We start from the raw sequence: 13,318 nt of genomic DNA, 5'->3' as shown, positions 1-13,318 counted from the left end.
TACATTGCAGTAACACTGAGGCAAAACGGTGCTTATCTCCTTTCCTACCCACGACACATGCCCCACCAAGCTAGCAATCTGTCGCCCCTCCTCTTCGCCGACAAATTAGCCTCTATCTGCTCATTTTCCAATTCATTATCTGTCTCATGCAATTAGGTTGTTTAAATTTCATTATCATTTCATACGAATCAACAATGTTTCTCTCCTTCCATAAGCGCTTACGTTTTGTTTTAGTGAGCTCATCAAACGATGTCATTTAACAGCGCCTCAGTAAGGACTAACGGTATCGACAAATGCCAACTCCAGGGACTAATTTGGTACTTTTGATTGCTTAGTAACTAATTTGTCTGATGCGAAATTTTTCATTGACTAAATAGTAAACTGACTCTACTCAAAAAATAAGAAATAAAAAAAAAACTGCATTCACTATCTAATTCAATTTGAACGAATTAATATTTGAAGTGAACCTCTAATCCAATCCATATCCATCGCACAAAAGACGTTGCAATTCCTGACAAAGAAAAAGACAAGCAGCCCCTAACCATGATGCAGTGGTATTAATATCAGTTTTCTTGTAAGATAGCTATAATGACACAAGGTGCATGTGAAATTGGTTAGACTCAGTAGTCCCTGATCACCAATAAGTACGATGTTGTTCAATATAAAGTCAAAAGAAAGCAATTAAATCAACTTTGCTGTAACAGGCTAACAGCCAACTACCATATTCATATCTCAACGACAAAGATACACACAAACTTTCATAATAAGCAGTTTTCTAGACTCAACCACAGACGTGTCCTATCTAGAATGAAACAAACTAAAAGGCCAAAGTCCAGAGAACACCAATATAGATGAATATCAATCATGCAATTAATAACTTGCACAGAACTAACGCAAGTACGCAACCTTTTGAAGGTTTGGATAAAATAAATTAAAAATAAATCAAAATCGAAAGAGATGCATTTGTCACATTACAAGAAAACAAAACATGGCCAATAAACCTAGTCCTCCATATTTTGTTGGATACGAAAACTTTCCTATGAGCCTATCATTTATATCCAAGGAAATATAAGCCAAAACACTAGTTTTAAGAGCTGGGAAGATTTTCCTTGAATAACCGCGGAAGAATTTCATGAGCACCTATGTCCAAACCATCCGGATCCCTGAGAAATAAATAGCTAACACAAATTAGATTTTTCAATTTAAAAGGTTATATTATATAACCAAAAGCAAACTTCAGGGCGCACTGCAAAGTTCCCATACTAATAATTCTAAGAAGAAATAGATGAATAGAACCAGCCTAGCAAGTTCCCTGATCAAGTACGTGTTTGGATTCTTCGAAAGGCAATAGACAAAATTTAGGTAATAAATCTTTAAGCATAACGCTATGATGAAAGCGAAACCAATTTATGTTATTTATCAGGAATCACTTGGAAGATTCTCAATGAGAAGGTTCCACAATTATTCAACATTTTTTACCAATACAGTTACCATTCAAAAAATAGGTACATTGGATGATCTTCCTTCTACAAGATTTGAAAAGTTAATTGATACTTCTCTACTTCATGCACATTGAAAGGTTAACAAAATTTATACTTCCTTTGGAGATGTAAGAAAGTAAATGGACTAGAAGGGGGAAAATCTCCAGAAGGGGTAAAAAATTTCAAATTTCGTTTTCTTTGGTACATAAATATTTTAATAGCTAATTAGCAAATGCTCCAGAAAATTGAATGCATATAGTGAATGAAGGTTAAAATACATTCCATCATTTGCATGTAAGAGAGTGGAGGAAGAGAAACCTGCACAACGTCTGTCCCTTTTCATTGGAACTTGGAATAAACCAGAGCTTTCGTAGAGAAGGTGTCTCAAATTGAACAAAGAAGCCATCATTTTGCGCATGTTTCCACTTCCTGATCCTTGGCCTTTCCAGACTGCTCACATAGTGACACATAATGTCATTAGCGGATTGACCATATTCAGACCCCATTATTCTAATTGAAAGAAATCAATCATAATCACAAAAATTAATCAAACAAATTGAACTCAGTTTGAGATGATTTGAAGAGGAATATTGGCCACATGAATTCCCTAAATGCTCAAAATAATATAATAAGATGGCAGTGACATGAATGCACCCCAGGCCACTAGTAAAAGGTCCGCATAGTCCGGGATTTTATCCGGACCTTGAACTTGAAAGACCACAAGCGTTTTCTTTTCTGTTTTTCCTTTTCCGTTTATTTTAATGACATTTAAGGGAAACATTCATTAAGTTGAAACAAGTTGATTACATTCTCTAATGACCAGATTTTTTATATCTCTTGGACGCACTTCCAACTAAATAAAACAAACATGAAAACAAGCTAAGAGGGCCTATTTGGTTGGCTCCTCTCGTTGTATGACTAAATCGAAGAATGAAGTCTGCTTGCTATCTCTTTGCAATCAATCACAATAACACTTGCCAAAATGTTACGATATCTGGTGTTGTGTTTTCATTCATTGATTGAAAAATTATTCATAGCATGCTAGGAATATGAACATGACTAAGGTCCAGCGCAAACACATCCAATAAAGAGGCACCTGTATACTAAGGAAAACTAGCAAAAGCATTTAAAGAAAATTTTGATGTAAATATCCTTTCCGAAAACTTAATTTTTAACAGAACATGATGCATAGTTTAGTTATGTAACTGGCCCCACTAGAACGAAAGGATATCACTCTGTAGTTGCATTAATTGCACACTCAGCAATTTAAGCACTTAGATTGGAAGAATCAAATGAGAAGAAAGATGAGGAAGGAAAGGCAAGCATAAACTTAGTCCACAACCAAAATACTTTTTGTCTCAACCAACACGAGCAGTTTAAAGTTGGCCACATGCCCAAATAAATATTTCCCTGAGATACCATTTCTATCTCAAATGTGATCTCCCTAAAAAGTAGGATATTTGATTCCAATAAAATTTTCCAATTAACAACAATTTATTAGCGTGTTACTTTTTCTGCAAAGATAATTCATCCCCACCACATTTAGCGCCTTACTAAATCAAAATTACCTGTGGATAAGCAATGATGCTTTTAGAGTCACTAAGCAGGCTGCTTTGGAGAAAGACTCCTCAGCATACTGTCTAAGATACAAAAGCAATTGCCATGAGTATGTGGTGATTCAAATGCCTGGCAAGTCACGTAAGACAAGAGTGAGATTAAAATCCTGAATATCATACTGAGAAGTTTATTAATTTCCTTTTAATGATCACTTGCCAATAAAAGTGTATGCATCACATTAAGCCTATAGTCTATGAAAGAATACAACAATAAATGAAGCGAACCACCACAAAACCAAGTCAATCCAAAATAGAAACTCAATAAGATTCATAAAGATATAACCTTGTCAATATTCACAATTGGGGCATATTTATCCGTCTGTGTCTTTTCCTTATCAAGAAGAAGTAAACTCTAGCATCCAGTTTAGAGGTCTCATGCCATGATTTTACAGCAGTTTCCATGGTCTCAACAAGGAATGTAAACATGTCCTTCCAGCATCTCAGATCCATATTTTCCAGACTGCATGGGAAATATCTCAATTCTCATTTGGGGAATTTAAAATTATGCAGATGTGTATGGAAATAAATTTAACCACGTTATAAATATCAATATAATGGAATCAATATTAAAGCAAACAATACAGAACATCTCAGAAGAGAGAAGAAAAACTACCGATCAATAGAGTAAATGTGAGAATTAGAATTCTCATTGGAATTGAAATTATTAACTTTTGTTTGTTCCAAAACATGGAAAAGATTCATTCTTGAATGAATTCTGTTTCTTAGCTTTCCACACAAGCTCTAAAACTTTCAAGTGGAATTAATAGCTATGTCTACACATAAAACTAGAGCATAAAAAGGATGAAGAAAGTGAAGTTTTAGCCATGGAAGAAGATAATATGGACAGGTGGAAGAGTTACTTTAGCTAGGTCTCAATGAAGGACAAAGACTCTCAATGGCTAAACGCTAGGGAAAGGGACCTAAAGTTATACCCTATAGTTTCTGGAATTTAGTGAGGAGGATGGATAAGCAGTGGAACACTGATGTATTGGATTGTCTAAGAGAAACATAGAGATTGGGTTGCACAACGGTCAACATCTAGTCTCTATCTTTTAGGTTGAACTTAGATGTGCATATTGAACGTATCCAGGAATGAGCGCCAAGGTGCATACCTGTTGTATATGATATCATGATATGCTCATTCTTAGAAAAGCAAGAGAGAAATTAAATTGGAAATTAGTGCTGTAGAAAAATATTTGAAGCACCTACTTTTTGTTAAAAGAGAAGTAAAATGGAGTATACAATATACAAGTTTAGCAAATGGTGCACTAATTCTATCTTAGAGATGAAAATTTGAAGACCGTAACAAACACAAATCAAACAGCTTAACTATCTTGAGTCTATCTACAAAATGATGAGGACATAACATAGAGAATTCAAGGTTGGCCTTTGAAATGGAGGAGTACTTTGGGTTTGTTTGTTATAGAAAATACCGTTCAATGTCAAGGAAAAATTTAAAGCAGATCTACGATGTTGCGTGGGATTCAATTTCTGACACTAAAAAGCCAAAGGTGAAATTCTTGCAGGGTAAGAATGTTATGTTGGATAAGTAGCAGTGTTTTTAAATTGTGACCATGGCAGCACCATGGCGGTGTTTAGGCTAACCGCCATCTTAAGTGTGTGGTGTTGTGGAAATGGCATTGGACAAATGATGGCCAGATCGGCGGTGGCGCCGTTGTGGTCCAATACAGATATGGTGGAGATGGCATGTCTTATTGGAATTTCTTTTAAATTAGAGGGTCTTTTGGTCATTTTAATACCCCTAAGCCTAACATTTGTAAGACAAACTCCTCTCTACTCTCTGTTGTTCACTCCCTCCTCCTCCATTGCTTGACTAAGACAAAGATTGGGATGCTGACAGCATCACCACCACAGCATTGTCACCGTTCTGCAGAGGAAGTCCACGATGACAAAGCAATAGAACGTGACAGAGTCACAGAACATTGACAATGATGGCACCATGGCCTGCAGAGGAACACAACAATGTCGAACGTTGTTCCTGAATCTGCTTCTCTATGGTGCTTCTTTTTCTCTTTATATTTTGACCCTCAAGATTTTGTTTATCCATTCTAAACCCTTTTCTCTATTCTAAGCCCTCTATCATTTTTTCTGTTCTAAACACTCAATTACTTCTGCTGCAGCTTAGCTATATTAATATTTTGTCAATTTGATATTAGTTTTAATCTTTAATATTGATTATTATAACATGGATAAATAGTTTTACATTATGATAATAAAGTATTAGTAGTTAGTGGTTTAGATATTATTTTTATCTTCTAGTAGTTTTATTTATATTTTCTAGATTATTTTAGTATTTATTTGCATACAGTTTATATATCTTTTTAATGTATCCGACATTTGCCAAAATAGTATCAGCTATAACCTCATGCCGGTATTTTACGCTTCCACCATGAGTAGCCATCAGCCATCAAAAACTATGATTAGTAGACGCATTAAATAAGATGCATTTAAAAAATAATGCAACATAGAAAGATGGGGTGGCATCTATGCCTAGTGAGGCAAGCTTGGTATTTTGTGGTTTCAAGGAATTTTGTTAATACTTTTCAGTGTTATTATGGTGTTTCAATCTTCAGGCTGTTTACAGATTTTAGCAATCTTGGATTACTTGGTTTGGCTATCAGACTGGGTTAAACTTAGCTACACTCATATTCTTAAGCTTGAATTAACAATAGAAGCTGGTCCAAAAGATCAGTTTTTTCCTCTTCAGTGCATTTGACATTTGTCTCATTATCTTCTCTCCTCTTCCCACCTGCCCCTAAACCCAACCTTAAAAACAAAACAGATGTTCCTTTTTCATTGTCCTTCCCTCATACCTTTTCTAAATCATATAAATTGATTAATGTAATAGACACACTAACAAACCACAGGACAATTGAAAACTCATACTAATAGTACAAGATTACATGGATACTAACCAATTCAGGTTTCAATGCTTGTAAATGTTTGGCCATGTCGACATTAGATCTCATGTTCTCCACTTCTTGAGCTCGCTTACCTTCCCTTACTAGTTGGTTTATCCTCTTTATCTTTTTTGTTACTTCTTGACTTTGCGGGTTATACTGCAAAGCTATCTCAAAGGCAGCCAATGCCTACAAATATGTAAAGAAGCAAAAGCATTAGTAACAACCAAAAAAAAATGGTTTGGTTTATGAAATGGTAAGGGAAAAGGCAATCATAAGCTTACATCATCATATCGCTTCATGGCTTCTAATATACTCCCTTCCTGAAATATCCCTGCATGTAGCATAGCTCGCAAACTTGTTACAATTTTACAAGGGTCAGACACTCTTAACATTAAGAAGATTAGCTAAAAGTTTACCTTTTCCCATTCTGGTTTTAATTTTATTGTCATCTCAGCATCATCAAGAGCTTTGTTGAGCTTATCCAATTGCAGCAATGCTGCAGCACGATTACTGGCAGACAATGTAAGACAACACATCGGACACAATATTTATGCATTAAGTTTGACATAAAATAATAAGAAAGAAGAGAACAGTATCTTCTACATATAGTCATATACACTTATAGAATGGCATATATTAGTAATTATCCGAGCTATGTGCAATCTAGCAATAGGTATGAGCTGAAGCTAAAATTCGTTGTTTGCGCCGCTAAAGCACATCCAAACATCTAATGAAGGTCAAGCAAGAAAAAGGATATTGGAGACTAGACCCATATTTTATGTCCCCATTTCAGGATGTACAGAAAAAGTCTTGCAACCTTTACAACCAAAAGAGTCTCTGTATGTACTATCTGGATTTCTGACATACTAACAACCAAAAATGGGTCAACATCACTAGTCACACAACTGAGATGCACAGGGCAATGACTTAACCAACACAAAGGTCTCGCCTAACAGCTGCCAAAAGTGGAATTCAGAAACTCAGGTCACAAACTAACAGAATAACTTCAACCAAAAGTTCATAACTTACAACAATCGAAGAAACACAACTAACATAAGGGGAAGCCCTGTGCACAAGCATCTGCATTAACACAGGGTCAGGGAAGAGCCACACCCAAAGGGTGTAACATACGGGATACAGCCCAAAATTACATTGGGTGCTTCCACTGGATTGAACCCGTGACCTGAAGGGCTCACGCAGAGACATCTCAACAGTTACTATAAGGCTCCCATTCAGAAACACAACTAACAAAAAACACTAAATTAAATACAGAAAGAGAAGACGGAGAGAGAGAGAGAAAAAGGGCGGGGGGGGGGGGGGGGGGAGCAAAACAGAAACTCACTTCCTATTCAGTTTTCATTTCTCAGAACAAGGGCACAGAGGAAACCAGAATATTTCATCACAATGCAAAGGCAGAATTTGAAATCCCAACGATTGAAATAAAAAGTAAACAAATAAAAAAGGCATCATTTTGAGAAATTAAGTAACAAAAAGTAGAGACTAGTAATAAGAGAAGGGAGGGGAGGACCTATAAAGAGTAGGGCTTGAAGGGTCCTGCTTAATGGCTTGAGTGTAGAGTGCGGCAGCTTTGAGGTACTTGCCTGACTTGAAGAACTCGTTGCCCTGATCCTTCAGAGACATCTCCGAACTCGATCCGCCTTCTCTTTCCGCCATTAGTGGATGGATGAACCCTTTCAACCTTTTTCACTCACTCACGCACTGTCTGCTGCCCCCAATGCTTTGCGATTTTCCTTCCTTTTTCTCCTTTCCCTTTTCAAATTTTTTTCTCTTATTTTTCCCACCTACTTTTAACTCAAAATCAAAATTGCAATCCAGACTGCAAACATCGCTATGGGGTTTTACTAAGATGTTTGTTCCTTCCAGTTCCAGCCACCTCCTCTTGGTTCTTTTTTGGTGTATATATAGTAGCAAGAATTCTTTTTTTTTTTTTTCTTTTTAGGTACACGATGACAAGATCTGTCTTAAGACTCTTAGATGATGCTAATTCGATTTAGGGTTTAAAGTTTGGGAGCCACTCACATAGCATAATGATTAAATCTAGTTTAATATGGCCGGTTTTTTACCAAAATCAACGATCCGGATCGGTTTATATAAACTGAACCGGATCATGCTTAAATTTGTTTTTTTATTCGAAAATCCAATTCCTTTTTTTTTTGTCCTTCTCTCATTTTTATTATGCTTGAGTTCTCATTTCTCTCATTGGGATTTGGTTAGGTGGTTCTGACACTCAAGTTCTTTCTTGCTCTCATCTTCAATCTCTTTTACTGTCTCTGGTCTCGTACTCAAGTTCGTCGTTACTCTCTGGGTCGTCAGTCGCCACCATTTTGAATTCAGTCATGCTTGTCATCGTGGGCGACAGAAGCAGTAGATCCCAGAACTGGTCATCATTGTTGCTTCCTCACCTTCTATGTAATTTTTTTTCTTTTTTGAATTTCTTTGTTTTTCGAAGAACTGAGACTTTGATATTTCTATGTTTTCATAAGGACATTGATATTTTTTGCGGTGTTCAAGCATAGGTCTCTCTAATTTTCTTATAATCAGTCTATAGTCAATACATTATCAAAGTCATATTTTTTACTATATGGTTTTTTTAAGATATGTTACTTGTTCGTCTGCTCGAACGTCAGGTGGGTCGGGTTGAACTGGTACTGCAGCAAAGCCTTGAAGGGGTTAGGGCCTGGGCGCGAAATGGGATGATGGTTGAATTCCGGAAGAGGTCGCTTGCCTGGATCAATGGAGCGACGATGTGGTGGGGCCACCTGCAAGGACTCCGATGCTCAAGTCAGTATACGTATAAAAGGCGGCGATTTAGGGTTAGAATAGGTGATGTACTTCTGGGGAAGGGTAGGTCCCTCCCCCTTTATAGTTCGTACTTGGGTAGGCCCCATATGGCCAGGCCCACCTGCCAGGAAGCTTCTGCTAGCTATCCAGGTTCCACGTGGAGGAGGAGGTGACGTGCGGGTCACCTCCTGGCTCAGGTCGATTGACCCATCGAGTCGACTATTCATGCCTGGACCCAGGCCGCTGGTGGGTTAGGCCGGAACAGTGCCCCCAACGTGCAAGCTATGGGCATAGAAGCTCGTAGTTGGCGCATTTAATCTACTTGCTTCTGCCTCGATCAAGCTCTCCTGGGGTCAGGAGTCCGTGATGGAGTCCATGCCCCAATGCACGAGTTTTCCTCTTCTGTTACAGGAAGCGTCGCCTTGATTCCTGTGTCGAGCATTAAATGCTCATTATGGCTTATTTGAAATTTAGGGGAAAAGCCTATTTTGTTCCTGACTTTTTGCGCTTCCCACTGACAGTTACTATTCCGCATTCCCCCCTTTCGCTCCTTATTTCTTCATTCACTATATTCACTGATTCCGTCATTCTCTTCTTTCTTGATTCAATTGGCGCAAGGCCTTCCTGCTGCATTTCCCTGGGGTTCATTTCTCTTCTTTCCTCAATTTTCTGGTAAGTTTCAATTAGCTTCATCTTTTTATGAACGATTATTGTTCTGCTTTTATTTTTTCCATCACCGCTGCATTCCTTTTTCATTGTTAATGGTTGCTCTTCTTTGGGTTGAGCATGCCATTGTTAGGTAGATTACAGGGGGTTCCATTAGGAAAATTGATTTTTACCTCTAATTGATCACAGATTAGTGTACAATAGAGACGTAGCAGAACGTAGCAATAATCTTCGTCTCCTCTGATTTTCTGACCTCAGCTCCTGAGTTTAACTTTAAGTGGTGCCCTCACTGTAGGTATGACTGATAAACCCCATTTGTAGGGTTTATCTTGTATTGATTTTAGGGGATTTTATCACCTTTTACCCACATTTATTCAATGAAATAGCATGGTTTTATAACTTCTCCTTTAATTGTGCTTAAGAGTGAAAACATGCTTTTTAGGTCTTAAAATAGCTAAATCTAATTCACATTGATTCCATTAGATGCCTTGATATATTTGTTAAGTGATTTAAGGTTTAGGAGGCAAAGATTGGATCAAGAGAATGAAGAAAGAAAGCATGAAAAGTTGGAGAACTCATGAAGAAATGAAAGAATCGGAAAGCTGTCAAGCCGACCTCTTCGCACTTAAACAACCATAACTTGAGCTACAGAGGTCCAAATGATGCAGTTCTAGTTGGGTTAGAAAGCTAACATCCGGGGCTTCGAAACGATATAAAATTTGCCATAGTTGCTACACGTATGGTGGTGCGTACGCGCATAGTACGCGCATGCGACGTTGCTGCCACCTGGTTCACTTAAAGCAAAACGTGGCCAGCGATTTTAGAAGCCTTGTGGGCCCAATCCAACTCATTTCTGATGCTATTTAAGCCAAGGATTGAAGGGGGAATGAACATACTTTCATACTTTAGAAGTTAGTCACCATTAGTCATAGTTTAGTTTTAGAAGTAGTTTCTAGAGAGAGAAGCTCTCACTTCTCTCTAGAATTAGGATTAGGATTAGGTTTAGTTCTTAGATCTAGATTTTAATTCATCTTCTTCTACTTCTATCTTCTCAATTCCTTGTTGTTAGATTCATTCTTCTTCCACTCTTTTATTGTAATTTCCTTTATGTTGTTCTTATACTTTGTTGTAGATCTACTATTGTTCCTTCCATTTTCTTTCAATTCAATAAGAGGTAATTCATAATAATTGTTCTTCTTTGCTTTTCTATTGTTGATCTCTTGCCTTTGTAGTTAGATCTCTCTTTAATTCTTGCAATTTATGTTGTTTACTTTTATTGCCTTTTATGTGTTTGTTGAAATGTCTCTTTTAGTTTTAGTGTAGATTTTGTTCCTCTTCGCCTAGGTAGAGTAATTAGTGACACTTGAGTTATCTAATTCCTTTGTTGATTGGTAATTGGAGAGATTGCTAATTGGTTTGGAGTACACTAAAGCTAGTCTTTCCTTGGGAGTTGGCTAGGACTTGTGGCTCAAGTCAATTCATCCACTTGACTTTCCTTTATTTAGTAAGGGTTGACTAAGTGGTAGCAATGGACAATTCTCATCACAATTGAGAAGGATAACTAGGATAGAACTTCTAATTTTCATACCTTGCCAAGAGCCTTTTATAGTTGTTAGTTTACTTTCTTGCCATTTATCTTTCATGTTTCTTATTAAAACCCCAAAATAACTCACAACCAATAACAAGACACTTTATTGTAATTCCTAGGGAGAACGACCCGAGGTTCAATACTTCGGTTTATAAATTTTAGGGGTTTGTTTTAGTGACAAACAACTTTTTGTATGAAAGGATTATTGCTTAGTTTAGAAACTATACTTCGATGAGATTTTATTTGAGAAATTCTAAACCGTCAAAAATCCAATCATCAATGACGCAGCGCCCCATCCCAAGAGCTCTCGTAGATCGTTATTCTTGGGTCACCTCTGACGTTAAGGATACGGCTTCCAAGATAACACTCAAGGAGCTCTAGGAATTCCATAACTCCGATCTACTGTGTGGAGGCAGTCCCGAGTAGGAACACTATGAGGCATTCGTTTCTGGAAATCGGGAACACATTTGTCATATAAACATGGATAATCCCCGGGTGGCCGATTGGATAGGGGTGTACAAGCCCATGTTCACCAACTTGGGGGTTCGGTTCCCCTTCTTTCCCTTTGTCATCTCTCTTCTGAACCGGTGTGATGTGGCGCCATTACAGTTGCACCCAAACAGCTGGGCATCCATCCGCTGTTTCGATATGGTGTGCGACTATTGATCACGAAATTAATGTATCACTACAAAAAAATTTTTGGCAAGTATAACGAATAGTCGTCAAGTTAAAACTCACAATAGAGTGAGGTCGAATCCCACAGAGATTAACGAATTAAACAAACAATAGTTGATTGATTATTCTAGTTAGACAAGCATAATTGGATGATGAGCAACAAGAAATGGAAATGACATAAAAGTAAAGAAAAGCAATAAAGTGCAAGAAAGTAAATGGCATAAATGTAAAGTACAAGAAAGCAAAGTGTTGGAAAGTAAATGACCATAAAGTAAATAAGATAGAAAAGATAAAATAAACATTGGGATCAAGAGATATTACATTCTCTGGATTAATTTATTTCATCTCATCTTCAATCATGCAACTCATTGACCTCTTGACAATCATGAGTGATTGAGTCCCAATTCCTTGGTAACTCAATCTCCCCAATCTTGATCAATAGCCAATTTCTTGGTCTAGTTGCTCATGAAGAGAGATGAAACTTGTTCCCTGATTATACCACACATCTTCATGGATCCAAGTAATGGGTAGATCTAGCGTCACAATTATCTAATCCCAAAACCCAAATCCACTCAATGTGAGAAAGGATTTCAAGCATGGTTTTATAATTCCTCTTCCAAGGTTCACATAAAACCCAAGTTCATTCAATCTCTTTTTCAAGATGATTGAATGCTAGAATGAAGAACAAAATTCTTTCTAGTAAATCAAAGAAAGATGAATAGAAGAAGAAGAATAAAAATAATCAATCCATCAAATGGAAATAGAGCTCTCTTTCCCAATAGAAAGAGCTAGTGATTCATAACTAAAATATTTAGAAGTAAGAAAGTGAAAGAGGAGAGAAGTGTGGGTGAGAAGAGGGAGTTCAAAGACCCCTCCTCCAATTGTGTCCAGAATAATCCCCTCAATGTGTGTATGGTGGTCCTATTTATAGCTATCCTAAATTACAAACTCAAATGAAATTAAAAGCAAATTACAATAAATGAAAATGAATTATTCTAGATGCTTCTTGTGGTCTTGATTGGTTGGCAATTGTGGCTTGAATCAGAGTTGGAGTGGGCTTGGTTGAAAGTTTGAGGCTGCAGGGAGAAATTGGCATGCCACTCCCATTGGAAATTGCTCCTAAGAGTGAGACCCATCTTGCAACGCTAGAAGAATGGACATGTTTCGGCCCAAAAATGAATGTCAACTATAGAGTATTATATATTGCTAGAAATCCCTGGATGTCAGCTTTCTAATGCTGCTGGAATCATCTCATTTGGACCTCTATAGCTCAAGTTATGCTCATTTGAAGGTGAAGAGGTCAGTTTGTCAAATACCCCAGCGTGCCATACCCATTCTTGGCGTACCACACCCCTTGTGAAAGTAAAACTGGCGTGTCATGCCCAAGTTTGGCGTGCCACGCCCACTGGCACGCCCATAGACACGCCCAGATTGTGACGCTAAAAGAATGGTCTTTTTCACCTCCATATTTAACGTCCACTATAAAATGTTATATATCATTAGAAAGCTCTAGATGTCACCTTTCCAACTCCACAAACAGTGCATCATTTAGACCTCTACAACTCA

At 37.4% G+C, this 13,318-nt stretch overlaps 1 pseudogene; it reads right to left on the bottom strand.

Annotated features, from left to right (window-relative positions):
• Nucleotides 1–907: 907 nt before the first annotated feature.
• Nucleotides 908–8,048, bottom strand: LOC112743562 (uncharacterized; annotated as a pseudogene).
• Nucleotides 8,049–13,318: the final 5,270 nt, after the last annotated feature.

Source organism: Arachis hypogaea, chromosome 2 (genome assembly GCF_003086295.3).
Source record: "Arachis hypogaea cultivar Tifrunner chromosome 2, arahy.Tifrunner.gnm2.J5K5, whole genome shotgun sequence".
NCBI classification, from domain to species: domain Eukaryota; kingdom Viridiplantae; phylum Streptophyta; class Magnoliopsida; order Fabales; family Fabaceae; genus Arachis; species Arachis hypogaea.
This window is presented reverse-complemented; position numbering and strand designations above follow the sequence as displayed.